Source organism: Myotis daubentonii, chromosome 8 (genome assembly GCF_963259705.1).
Source record: "Myotis daubentonii chromosome 8, mMyoDau2.1, whole genome shotgun sequence".
NCBI lineage: Eukaryota > Metazoa > Chordata > Mammalia > Chiroptera > Vespertilionidae > Myotis > Myotis daubentonii.
The window spans coordinates 73,053,659-73,067,420 of NC_081847.1; the positions used below are offsets into that span (position 1 = coordinate 73,053,659).

Genomic DNA, 13,762 nt, shown 5'->3' on the forward strand with positions numbered 1-13,762 from the left:
ATTGTGTTTTTATTACTTTTTACTTAAATAGCATGTGTCAACAAAATATGTAATGTAGAAACTGTTGTAAATACAAGAAGAACTTAAAAAAAAAAAGACTCAGCTCTGATCCTATCACAGATCAAGGGAACTAAACATAAACAGGACTGCCGTAAACTACTGTGAAACCTAGAAATTGTTTTCATTCTTTCTGTTTAGTAATTCTAGTATGAAAGGTAATGAATTTTCTACCAATAATAGCTTTAGCTGCATCCCAGAAGATAAAAATATAAAACTTTTCTTCTGACTATAAAAGTAGCTCATTATTTTGGTAAATAAAACACTAAACATTCAGTAATGCATGACTTAGATGAGAAAATCCTGTTTTCTGTAATTCTAACCCCTACTGTACCTCAACTCCTTTAACTAATGTTACAGTTTGGATATTACTCCAAAATTTTTCTAGGCGCCGAAACCGGTTTGGCTCAGTGGATAGAGCCTTGGCCTGCGGACTGAAAGGTCCCAGGTTCGATTCCGGTCAAGGGCATGTACCTGGGTTGCGGGCATATCCCCAGTAGGAGATGTGCAGGAGGCAGCTGGTTGATGTTTCTCTCTCATCGATGTTTCTAACTCTCTATCTCTCTCCCTTCCTCTCTGTAAAAAATCAATAAAATATATTAAAAAAAAAATTTTTCTAGGCTATTTATGAGAGTATATATGTATATAATCATCTTTTTTAACTGAAATAGAATCATATTTTCATACTTTACATAAAATTAGTCATCTTCATTTAAACATATAAAGGGCAACTTTCCATATTAGTACATATAGGCTTCTCTCAATGGTGACATAATGTTCATTTTTATGGGTATAATCATATGTATTTAACAAGTCCACTACTGACTGATGTTTCAGTTTCCAATTTTAGATATTACACATACTGCTGCAGTGAACATTCTTACTCATGCATCCCTACACACTTATACAGGCATTACTGCTGTAGGATTTGTCATTTTCTCATTATTATTCCACAGGTACCAAACAAAGTTGCCTAGGATCCCAAATCCCATTTTAAAATAGCATGATTAAAGAAACTACAAGAAGTGCCTGCCTAATATGGTTTCAGTATAGATAGCAACAGATTACATCCCACCCCCCACAGAGATACAAATAGGGATCTGAATGGAGAAAAAATAAGAGGATTTCAGGTTTTATAAATGTCTGAAGCCAAATTTGTAGGCTTCAAAACTTTGGAGACACTATAGACTGACTTCTTTCTACTGACTCTTGGCAGTCAATGAAGGTAAAAATTCACACACACACACACTGACTACTCTGACGGTTCTACCAGTCAATGTGGGAGATGTAAACATGCACCAGAGATGCAAATTCTAAGATCAAAAACGAGCAAAGAAAACTTCTGCTCAGATGCTCTTCCCACTCTTACTGTTGCCAAGGGAGACTGAGCCCACCTGCAGTGAGGGGCAGAACAGGGAGCGAACACAGCCAAGAAATCCTAACTGGAGCAGACAGGAGGAATAACTAAGATAACAGGAATTAATTCATTTGAAAACAGAAAAGAGCTGAATTGAACTCATTTTTAAAATATGGTTTTAGAAAGAGAGGAAGGAAGAGGGAGAGAGAAATATCGATTGGTTGCCTCCCATACTCACCCTGACCGGGGATCAAACCCAAAACCTAGGTATGTGCCCTGACCAGGAATCAAACTGGCAACCTTTTGGTGCATGGAACAACACTCAACCAACTAAGCCACACTGGTCAGAGCTGCACTTGTTATTTTTCAAAAGCTCATAGAATAAAATCGATAAACCAGGACACCCTGAGGCAACGCAGAGTCTATCCTGGCAGAGAAGAAATGCTAGTGGAGTGCAAGGCCAAGCATGATAAGAGAGAATGCTGCAAAGGCAGACAGCTGCCAGATGATGGAGAGCCTGGTGTGTCACACTAAAGAAAGTGGACTGTGTCCCGGGGGTGGGGGGACATTTGGACAGAAAAAATATTCAAACTGTAACACTAGTTGAGGGAGTTGGGGGTGTGGTGAGGAATGCAATGACAGAAAATAGAGGACTTCCTTGGCCTTTCTAAACAGAGGAATAGCAGGATTACTCTTCGCTCTTCCAGCAGTTGCTGTGGACAGACAGTAGGATGGAGGGAGGCGAATTTGAGGCCCAGAGAACAGGGACATTGCTGCAAAGGAGGGGTGAGGACTGACAGTGGCAATGGGAGTGGGGGGAGCTGGTTCTTAGAGAAACGAAGAGGGAAGTATAAGATCACACCCAGGTTTATGGCCGGGTAAAGGTTTCTTATCTACAAAATGAGGATAATAAACGAATCAGGTTATTGTAAAGATGCTGCAAGTGGGTTGGCTTTAAAGTTAACTGACACCCCATCTTTGTTCCAGAAAAGACTTAGTGCTGCTTAAATTAAGGCAACAGATGTGGAAACTCTGTGAAAGGCCCAGGAATGTGAGACATTACCATTTTTTACCGGCACTGACACGGTCATGAACACCTGTGCGTTTAGAGACTGAGCTTGCATGCAGGGCGGGGCAGGCAGAAAGGCAGCTGAGCTGACGCAGCCAGCAGGCGACTCCAAGTGTGACCTTGGAGCCTGGAAGAATGGCCAAGGCTTACGAAACCAATCTGGGAGTTGTGTGCTCAGTGGGTCTGGAATTGGGGCGCTCACTGTGACCCAGGCACCGTTTATCTCATTTAATCCTCAGAGCAAACTTGCAAGAAAATTGTTATTTTTTAAAAAAGAAAAGACTACAGATGAGAAAATGTGAGGCTTTCAGAGGTTAATTAGCCACTTCTGTGGGAATCCGAGGCCCCCATGGACTTTCTGTCCTTTCCCAGCGATGCTGAACACTGTGTCTGAAAGGGCAGGGCTCCGGTTCCACAGAAATGTGTCTGCCCTGGCTGCGGCCCACACAGAGGTCTCAGGCTGCCTGCCAGGGTGGGCCTGGCTAGTCATGATTCTTCTAAGGAAGAGCAAGCCCTGTCTCCTCTCTCTGTGGTTCTTCATTCTCACTTTCATTCAACACTAAGCAGCCCCCGGAGCCCTCCTTTCCCCTGGCAACTCTCATGCGAACCTCGGTGTGCAGCCTGATCTTCTGTCCATGTGGTGCTGCGCCTGCTGTCCCTGCCAGGGCCTCCTCAGCTGCCACATCCCAGCTCAGTTTCTTAGCTGCAGTGGGACCCCCTCCACTGAGGCCACAGCTCTCTCCTTAGGCCGCAAAGCAAGGGTTTTGAATTGCTCTTTCCCTACAGGTGGGTCAGGTAAGTATTTGGACTTCGCATCACTCACTGTCCCTCCAGCAGCATGTCCAAAGAAAAAGATGCTCTTGAACCAATAAAAACATTTGACAAAATTCCCCAGTGTCACTTTTAACAAGTCACCTGCTCTCACTTGACAGCCAGAGCCCTCCCTGGTTCCCACCTTGGCTTCACCCTAAACTTGGGGTTTCTGGTTGCCCCAGGAGGGGTCCTGTTGGGTAAATCCTGATAGGACCCCCCTCTCCAGCTCCCCACTCACCCCTGGGCTGACTCTCAGAGATCAGGAATAGCTTGGCTCGATACTAGGAGCCCTCACACTAACCTGGCCCAACCCTGGTTCTGCTTTGACCAAGTCCTGTAGTGGCCACACCAGCACCCGCTCCATGCACACGCACACCCTGCACATGAGACTGGCTGTCCTGGGTGACCACCAGCCACCAGGAATGGTATTCATTAGGGACAAATATTGGGCTGCAGGAGGGATAAAAGTCAGAATTGGGGACAGCAAGTGTAAACCTCTGTTCTGCAATAAGGTCAGGGTCATAGAAACAAAGAGGAGGAGGAGGGGGGGGGGGGGGGGGGAACAGCCAGGTGAGAGCAGGGAAAGAGTTAGGGAGGCTGAGCACAGGCCATGATCTGGAATCTCGCTGAAGCTTAGGGGGTGGGGTACAGGATGCATGGGAGAGTCAGCTGAAAGGGCAGGGCCAGGATTTGGTGCCAACAGTCAGGGAGGATGGATGCCAGGGACAGGGTCCACGACCCTTGACTCTATCTGGAGTGTGTAAATGTATCCATGCCCCTTCCCAAGGCGGGGACTGCCCTCCACCCACCTCAGTCCCCAGGCCTGACCCAGGACCAAGTCCTAGAGCATAGATCAGCATCAAGAACTTGGAAGAACAGGGCCAAGAAGCAAAGGGAGGAGAGGTTCCAGGGATCAGGATCAAGGCATATGCTCAGAGCTCACCTGGTGTAGAGAAACTAGTTTGGGGAGGCAAGGAAACCAAGATATAACTCCAGTCCAAATCCTGGCTGACTTATTTGCAGTTGTAAGCCTCTGTTTCTAGCACATAGAGAGCTCAGTGCAATGGAAGCATGCATGCCTGAGCCATCACAATTAAATACCAGTCCTTACGCAGCTAGAACAGATCCCCACACCAATGGGACCCAGCTCAGTGGTATAACTGCTAACCCACAGGTTGGATCCATGGCAGAAGCGAGGGGCCAGGGTGGACAAACCCATGTCAGACAGGTTTAAGCTGGAGAGAACACCCAATGGGTGCTTGCTGCTGATGATGGTTCTGGGGAAAGAGGCTGACCTTTCAGGATCCAGCCATTTCTCCACTGAGGGGAGACCCAGGCAAACATAGCCAAGAAGACGAGCCTTTCCCTGAGGCCTTCTCCAAAAGTCATCTTTGTGAGGAAGTCTCCATCATTAGCCAAAATTCAAGGCCAGTCAAGCAGGGTTTTCATTAGGCAATCACTTCTAACTTGTACAGCAGTTTTTACAGTACTTATGCAGCTGCTACTTGCCGGGTCCCTATGGTCAGGCTCGGGAAGCAGCAGCAGCGCCACCTTCTGGTGTTCTTGAGAATGTCACAGGGCTGTTTCAACCCCTTCACCTGTCTGGGTGTGTACAGCACACACTTTCTGAGAAGTCACAACTTTGGATAGCTTAATGACATCTGCCCTGCTATTTAACAATCTGAACCACTGATAACCCTTTATGAAGATTAAAAAGCAAAAAATAAATCCCCAAATCATTCTGGATTCAAGAACATGTAACCTTTGTGTTTTCAGAAAACTCAGAATTTCCTACAGTGAACCCACATTTGCTGAGCTAACTGGCATGCTTTACCCAGGTGCAAATTAGAGAAAGACTACACTTCCCAAGTCTCCCATTCTCTACCCATGCAGGCACACCTTTCTTGCTCATAAAAGGAAATATGGTAGTTGTCCGCCATGTTGCTAAGACATCAAGCATAAGTCAAATAATTACTGAAATAATGCTGCTCTGGGAAGAGAGCTATGAAGGAACACACAGGTGCCGTGAGCCACTGTAATGAGGCAGGGAGTGGTAAGTAGTCCAGGAGGTCAAATAAGGCTTCCTCTGAAATGCCAAGAAGTAAAAGTCTGAATTATCTTCCAGGAAATTCAGAGGACATGAGCTTTCAGCGCATTAAAGCTATAAGCCTAATGGGAGATGACTGCTGGGAACAATGGGATTTGAATTGACCTCCAGTAATGGGGGTGTTTTATCTGGTTCCTATTCATTCCCCCACCCCGCCACCACACAATACACATACATTTCACACACGTACCTGCACATGTGTGCACACATTCACACATGTACCACGCACAATTGATTTCTCGCCTTTTTGTGTTGAACAGGAATTAAATGACCTGCAGACTGGAACTGCAGTCAGATGGAGTCATGCTCAGGTGGAGAGCTGGAAGGATTTGAAAAAAAACAACAACCTTATCTCCGAGGTTCAGACAAGGTGAGTCTGTAGAACAGCAGCTGAGGCTGCCCCTGGGCCGTGAGTCTCCAGTCTGAGTTCCCCACGGAAGAGAAGATGAGGTTATAGCTTAACACAGTTGGGAGACTTCATAGATGCAGAAATTCAGGGACCTTCAAGCTCACTTCCTTCTAATGTTTGAAGGAGGATAGTGAGTCTTGGAATCAGACAGATATGTGTTCTAATCCCAGTTCCATATGATTTATCGAGTTAACCTCTCTGAGCCATTTCATCATCTATAAAATGAAATTCAGAATCTCTATGCTGCTGGGAGGCTCAGGCTCTCTTCTGGTCCCCAAGGCTAGACTCCTACCCCCGGAAACCCCTGCTCTCTCTTGCTTTGCATGATAGGGAGTTGTTTTGCCAGATATTATTGGTTCTTTCTTTCTGGAGGAAAAAAAAAAAGATCCAAATTCAAGATTTTTAATTTGTAGTAACGTTGTAAAGAATCAATTTTTTAAACATCTTTATTTTCCATGCTGGCATAAATAAATCATTGAATAAATAGATCAGAGGAGACAGCTCTTCCATACAAAAGAATATCAATTAATAAGTATAGAAGAAATGATGGAATAAGGAAATCACCAGTGGACAAACTCCACGGTAAGAACTGTCACAAGCAAATACCAGTGAAAGTACAATAAGAAACAGGATATTTGCATAACCTCAAAGTACCTTCCCTACAAGACACTTATTAAATCCAAACAGAAAAAATAGTAACTTACAGTGAAGAAACCTAACAGGCACATGTTAATATCACAAGTAATAAGACAGATCAACATGAGTGATATAATGGCCCGAGAAGGACAGCATGTCACTTCTGTGGCATTCTTGCCAAAAATGCATAACCTCAATTGAATCATGAGGGAACACCAGACAAACTCAAATTAAGGGTCTTTCTACAAAATAATTGGCCAGTACTTGCTTCAAAAATATCAAGGTTATGAAAGACAGGAAAAAAAAACCACGAAGATATTTTCATAGATTAGAAAAGATTAAGAAAACATAACAACTTCTAGGAATATATCCTAAGAAACTCAAACACCAATCAGGAAGAATATATGCACCCCTATGTTCATAGCAGCATTATTTACAATAGCTAAGATCTGGAAACAGACCAAGTGCCCTTCAGTAGATGAGTAGATAAAAAAACGGTGGCACATTTACATAATGGAATACTATACAGCTATAAAAAAGAAGGATCTCTTACCCTTTGAGACAGCATGGAGGGACCTAGACAGTCTTATGCTAAGCAAATATAAGCCAGTCAGAGAAAGACAAGTATCACATGATCTCACTTATATGTGGAACCTAATGAACAAAATAAACTGATGAACAAAACAGACCCAGAGACATTGAAAACATGCAACAGACTGATGTATTGCAGAATGGGGGTGGGGAGGAAGGAAGAGATTAAACAGAGAATTTATATGCATATATCCATAGCCCATGGATAAACAATAGTGCGGGGAAGGCCTGGGGAAGGGGTGAGAGTTGGGGGAAGGGGGTCAACAGGGATGTATATATATTGTTCTATGACATGATATATTTAATCAACAATATATCTTGTACTCTGTATCTGTCTTGTTTTTGTGACTGTATAATATTCCATTATAATGATAAATATTTACTTAACCAATCTCAGATTTTTCTTCAATTTTTCCCTATTATAAATGACTAGAGGCCTGGTGCACAAAATTCGTGCACTCAGGGGGGATGGGGGTCCCTCAGCCCAGCTTGCGCCCTCTCATAGTCCAGGAGCCCTCGGGGGATGTTCAACTGACGGACACCCTTAGCACTGCCACGGAGGCGGGAGAGGCTCCCACCACTGCTGCTGCGCTCACCAGCCATGAACCCGGCTTCTGGCTGAGCGGCGCTCCCCTTGTAGGAGCGCACTGACCACCAGGGAGCAGCTCCTGTGTTGAGCGTCTGCCCCCTGGTGATCAGTGCGCATCACAGCAACTGTTTGTTCTGCCATTTGGTCAATTTGCATATTAGTCTTTTATTATATAGGATAGTGCTGTAAAGCCTTGTTTATGTGTTGTATGTGTTTGAGTGTGTGTGAATATATATAGAATATAAATAATATATGCAATAGTCTTAGATGGCAAATGGTTGAGTCAAAGTGTAAGCCAAGTTTAAATTTTGATCATACCACTAACAGCGAATGAAAATGACCATTTCTCCGTGGCCTGAAAAATAATTATTATTGCCTTTTTCCATTTTTTTCAATACAGTGAAAAAACATAAACCATTGGATTATCAGCCTATCTGAATATCACTCCCAGACCTCTGACCATATACCCAAAGGAGCTGTGGGTGCCTTGAGTGAAGTTCAGTCTCTCCATTTGATGGCCAAGTTACTTGAGCTCTCTGTGATGGGAAGCCTCCAGGATGGCCCCCAATGATCCCTGTCTACTGGCATGGGTGTCGTTGTGCAGTCCCCTTCCTCATTCTATCAGAGTTGGTCTGTGTGGCCAATAGAATATGGCAGCAGTGATGATATGTGGTTTCTGAGGCTAGTCATAAACAGGCATGTGGTTTCCCCTTTGTCTCTCTCTGATTAGTAGTCCTGAGGAAACAACTGACACGCAGGCCCCCTGTGGAGGCCTCATCAGTGATGTATGGTGAGGAACGGAGGCCTCCTGACGACAGCCATGTGAGCCATCTTGAAAGCAGATTACCCAGCCCCAGTCAAGCAGTCAGATGATTGCAGCCCAAGCCAACATCGATTTCAATCTAATGAGGAACCACCCAACTAAGTAAGCCACCCTCAAAGTCCTGATGCTCAGAAACTGCATGAGATAATAAATGATTGTTATTTTAAGCTGCTAAATTCTGGAGTAATTTGTTATGCAGCAATAGATAACTAATACACTCTCAGCCTCACTTTCCTCATCTGTAACATAGGAATCCTATATAATAAAAGGCTAATATGCAAATCATCCCCTCGGGAGTTTGACCGACCAGGAATTCAACCAACCAGGAGTTTGACTGCTCACTACGACATGCACTGACCACCAGGGGGCGGCGCGGAATGAAGGAAGGCCCCGGCCCGCAGCCAGCAGCCAGCAGCCAGGGGAAAGAAGGCCCTGGCTGGCCCAGATTGCCGGCCAGGCTTAGGGACTCTACCCACGCACAATTTTCGTGCGCCAGGCCTCTAGTGATCACTTCACTAATAGTAATGCTCACTTCACAGACACAAAGTTAGGAAAGCACCTGCCAGCTACCTGGCCCAGGAGCACTAGTCTTTTCCTCTCTCCTCGGGAGGCACTGTCAGGACTGACTAAACAGAGAGGAGTGTTTTGAGTTGCAACACTTTTGACCTTTTCATTCAAGACCCATGTCAGATCAGTTTCTAATTCATTTCCAGACACATTATCCTGAGAATGAAGCAGGGAGTGAACTTCATTGCCATGCATCCCCTACCTTTTCTTTCTTTTTTTTTTTTTTTTTTTTAGTTATTTAATTGGGTTCTTATAAGAAATTCAGAACACCAGTTTGTGAGGATAAAGCCCATTGGTGAGAGCGAACAGAGAGCAGAGGTAGCCCTGGAGCTGAGGAACAGCTTTGATTTTTGGCAGAATTTGTGAGTCCACAGCTTTCTGGTCAACCTTGTGCTGTTCTGTAATCTCATATTTCTCTTTCTCTGTGTCGAAGATCTCACCCTCCTGGTGTCTGGGCTTATGCAGCTTCTTCTTCTTGAAGTAAGCATCAGTGAGATGTTTGGGGATTTTCACACCATTGATAACAATTTTGGTGGAGGTGGCGATGACAGATTTCTGGTGTGTTCTACGAAGAGGAACTCGATTGAGGGACAGAGGTCCAGTCACAAGTAGCAAGCCACTGCCCAGCTGCTTCAGGAAAACCACCCTCTTGCCTCTGTGGCACCCAGTGAGGATGATCAGAATGGTCCCAGGAGTGATGCTGGCCCACAGTCTCCGCACATGCTGACTGAAGGGTTTCTTGCCATGGCTCAGCAGCTTTTGAGACAAATCTTCAGTAGGATAATATCTAGGCATTTTGCAGAGTTTAACCACTGGGGTACCACCATTCTTGTCGCCACCAACTGGTTTTGTGACAGTAGCAAGAACTTTCTCCTTCTTTTTCTTTTCAATCCTAGATTTAGGGGCCGAATACTTCCTCTTGTACATGGCCTTTTGCAAATACATAGCCGACCGGGAGTATCTGCCAATTCCTCTGACGAGGACGGGGTTTCGGCTGCAGAGGGGCCTTAACCTTGCTGCCGGCATCAGCCTTCTTCTTGGCTTCAGGTTTCTTCTCCTTAGTATCAGGTTTCTTCTCCTTAGTATCCGGCTTCTCGGTTTTCTTTTCACCCGCCATCTTGCAAGATGGGAAAGAGAACTAAGGTCCTCCATCCCCTACCCTTTTATTTGATGAAATTATAAAAACAAACAGTCAAGTTTCTCTGGTCTTTGGAGAGCTTCCAAACCCCTCTCTCAGTGATCAGGGAGTGGCTGCTTGGGGCCCGGCCAGTGAGGAGCTAGTGTGGAGGGCTGAGGGCTAAGAAAAGAGAGTCTGCCCTAATGCCAGTACAGGAGGCACACCTTTGTTTCCAAGTAGTGTGGGCACACATATACAAAAGATAAATTGTTCCTCCATTCTCATGTGATGGCAGTTCTCATTGATGGACTTGAGCCCAGTGCTGGAAGGGGAGCGGGGGAAGCCAGGGAATACCAGGAACCACTTAATCCCCAGGGATGCTGGTCTCCTAGCAGCCCACCCAATGAACTCTGAGACCAATCCCTGAGCTAGCGACATAGGAATGACTGCTCCTCTCCCCTTCAGCAGCCCATACTGCCAGGCCAGCTTGAACCTCACTGGAGCATCCCTGGAAACCCAGGCACCTCCTGCTTCCCTCTCACAGGTCAAGTTCCACCCACACTGTAATTAGTGCTGCTCTCCACTCTGCCATCTGGTGGCCATAGTAAGCAATTGCAGCTTTCCCACAGGACAGTTACCTTCAGCGGGATGGGGATGTCACCTTCCATCTGTTTCAACAATTTATCCCCACCCAGAGGAGTGACCAGGCTCTTGTGTTTGGTCCTCTATGCCAAGAAACTGGGTGGATTGCCAGGAAAGGAGTGAGAACGTTTTAAACAGACAACATTCTGAGTCCTTCACAAAATGATTCCTCAGCCAGCTGCCAACCAGAGCCTTTCTCTTGCCTCCAGCCAAGCCTTCTATGCCCGCAGGACACTTTTCCTGGAGTGAACCCGGTCCTTGTCTTTGTTCCTTTGTTAATACCAGTCCTGAGCCATTAATCCCCACAGTCCCTCCCTCCTTCCCCAGGAGGCTCCTAGCTAAAATTCTCCAGGTGGGCAGGAAGAAGACTCAGCTGACCGTATGCATTATGAAACCTGTGCCCAGATAGGACCTAGCGGTAGACAGAATCATGGTCCTCACAAAGACATCCACATCCTAATCCCAGAACCTATGAATGTACCTTGCATAAGGTGGGTCCCCCTGTATTCCTCATTTTATAGAAAATGAAAATGAAATACAGAGTAAGCGACTTGCCCAAGGTCAAGCAGCTAAAAACTTCATCATTTGCTGAAAACCAGCCCTGGAAATAGCCCATCCTTATCTGAAGAAGGAGGAAGAGGAGGCAGGGCAGAGGTAGAAAAGAGGGGAAGGAGTGGGGGAGGAGAAGAAAGACATACAAATTTTCGATGGAAGAAACTTTCTCATCAAGGAAACGAGCCTGTGTTGGCTTTAGGGTCTGGGGTCTGGGATGCTGGCGCTCTCTCAACAGTATCCATCCAATGTGTGGCCAAGCGTGACGGCCCTCCCTTCTGAGACTTTCACTGAAGGTTGGGAAGATAAAGTAACAGGCCTGAGTGTGTATACATAGCAAGTGCGGGAGTCAGGACCTAACTCCAGCTCAACCCGCTGCAGGAACTGGAGAAGGTCTGACTCCGGGACCCTGTGGCCTGGGGAGGAGGGAGTGGGAGCCACTGGTGGGGGTGGTGTACATGGCAGGCCAGAGCCCAGAAGTCATGTCCTGGGGAAGAGGTGGGTGAGGTCAATCAAGCCAAGCATCAGGGAACAGGCTGAAGGCTGGATGGGTGTGGAGCTAACATGAGAATATAGGGACTGAGGGTCCCTAAAACCGAGGGCCAGACAGAGCATCAGGCAAAGGAGAGCGGCCTGGAGGAATCTGGAGGCACCCGGAGGCGGAGGCATGGGTGGAGAGCAGCTGCTGTTTACCCTGGCTGAGAGGAGTCGCCCTGCCTAGCCCACACAGAGCATGTCAGCCCTCAGCAAACCCTGCCAGCTCCATGCACAGGAGGACATGGAAGGAGGACATTCTTCTGTGGCTCTACGCCGTGGGAAGCGCTCATTCCTTCCTTCATTCCTTCCTCGGGTCGTTTTATTTTTTAGGTCAGCTCTGCAGAGGCCTTTTGTTGGACGCTGGAGTATTGAAAAGGTTGCAGAAAGCTCAGATGCCACACCCGAAGGAAGGCAAGGAGGAAGGAGCAAGGGGGCCCAGGTGGGCTGGGAGTGAGGGGGATGCCCAGCGGGGCTCTCCTGAGCTCCTCATCCACTATTGTCCCAGGAACGGCCCAGCAGACAGATTTGTGATGGGGAATGGAGCAGGAGGCACTGTGCTCACCTGCTGAGGCTTTTGGAACCACACAATATGCTTGATTGAAAGGCTCTTTTAGAAGCTTAATTTTTTAACATTAAAGAATTAAATCAATAATGTCCCCATTTCAGCTTCTCTGTGATTATGTCCTTTGTGTCCTGTTTGCTATTTAGTAACAAGCTTTCTAAAAATTAAAATCTATGTCATCTGTACCAAAAGAAATCAGGAAGGAGGAAAGAGGAAGACAAAGAAATTAGCATAAGATGAACCCCTACTATGTGCCGGGCACTCTTCTATTTTAGGTCACCCTCACTAGGACCCCAAAAGGAATTTGTGGCTATAATCCTCACTTTATGAGTTCGGAATCTGAAGCTCAGAGAGGTAGAGACTTGTCAGGTCACACAAAAGAGCAGAGCCTGGGCTGGAAATTCTGGGCTGTTAGATTCCAAACCCACCCTCCACCACTGCCTTCTTAGTTCACTCCACTCAGAGGCCCACCCAATAACAGGACCCCTTGTGCCCAGGACCTTCCTGTAGCAGGCAGCTCCCGTTTTCAGGCATGGCTCACGGAGCCAATGGGAAGGCTTTCCTGGCCCACCTGGCTGGGCCCCTCAGGTGGTGCTGGGCCCCCGTGAATGGCCCCAGGGATGGGAGGAGGAACCCCGGATCTCCTGTCCACAGAGGTCAGGGCATTAGGCTAAGTAGCAGGATTTTAATGTGCAGGGTCCCCAGTTTGGGACTGGGAGTGGGGTGGCTGCCAGATGCACCTTTGCTGCCCTCCAGCTGGGAGATTTCAGGTGGGCCTCTTTCCTTTTCTGAGCCTGTTTCCTCGTCAATAAAAGGAGACCAGCACTACCCTTCATGGGAGTGGGAGTGATTAAACTAGAGGTCGTACAGGTAAGTTTCTGGAGTTTTTCCTACATGGTGTCCACAGAAGCGACCAATGTTGTAATGCTCTGTGATGGGGACTGGCTGTCACAGGGGGCAGAAGAGGAGCTCATGGCCAGTGTCCTGGGTGAGGCTGTGCCCTTGAATCAGCTCAGTCGCAGTGGGGCTCAGAACCATAATGCACCCTCACCATGTTCTGATGACTCCATCTGGCCAAAGTCAGGCTTCCCTTCCATCATCTTCAGGTGAACTGTTCCCACTGTCACAATAGGAGGGTGGGCCTGGGCCTCCAGGCCGTCTTGAATGTCAGGTCCCACCCCCTTCCGATCACAGCCAAGGCAGTTGCAGGCACTGTGGCTCCCATTCTGGGAGACCCACAGAGATTATTCTGTTCTCTACGGGCTCAATACAAACTCTGTGCATGGAGAGAGGTGGTCAGGCTTGTAGGCCCCACTGGGCAACCTCAGGCAAAC

At 46.8% G+C, this 13,762-nt stretch overlaps 1 long non-coding RNA gene and 1 pseudogene across 1 annotated transcript in view; both read right to left on the minus strand.

The window, feature by feature from the left end:
- Positions 1-13,762, minus strand: part of LOC132239052 (uncharacterized) — a 61,322-nt gene that overhangs the window by 20,757 nt on the left and 26,803 nt on the right. The window lies entirely within an intron of this gene.
- LOC132239946 (large ribosomal subunit protein eL6-like) lies at positions 9,222-10,160 on the minus strand (annotated as a pseudogene).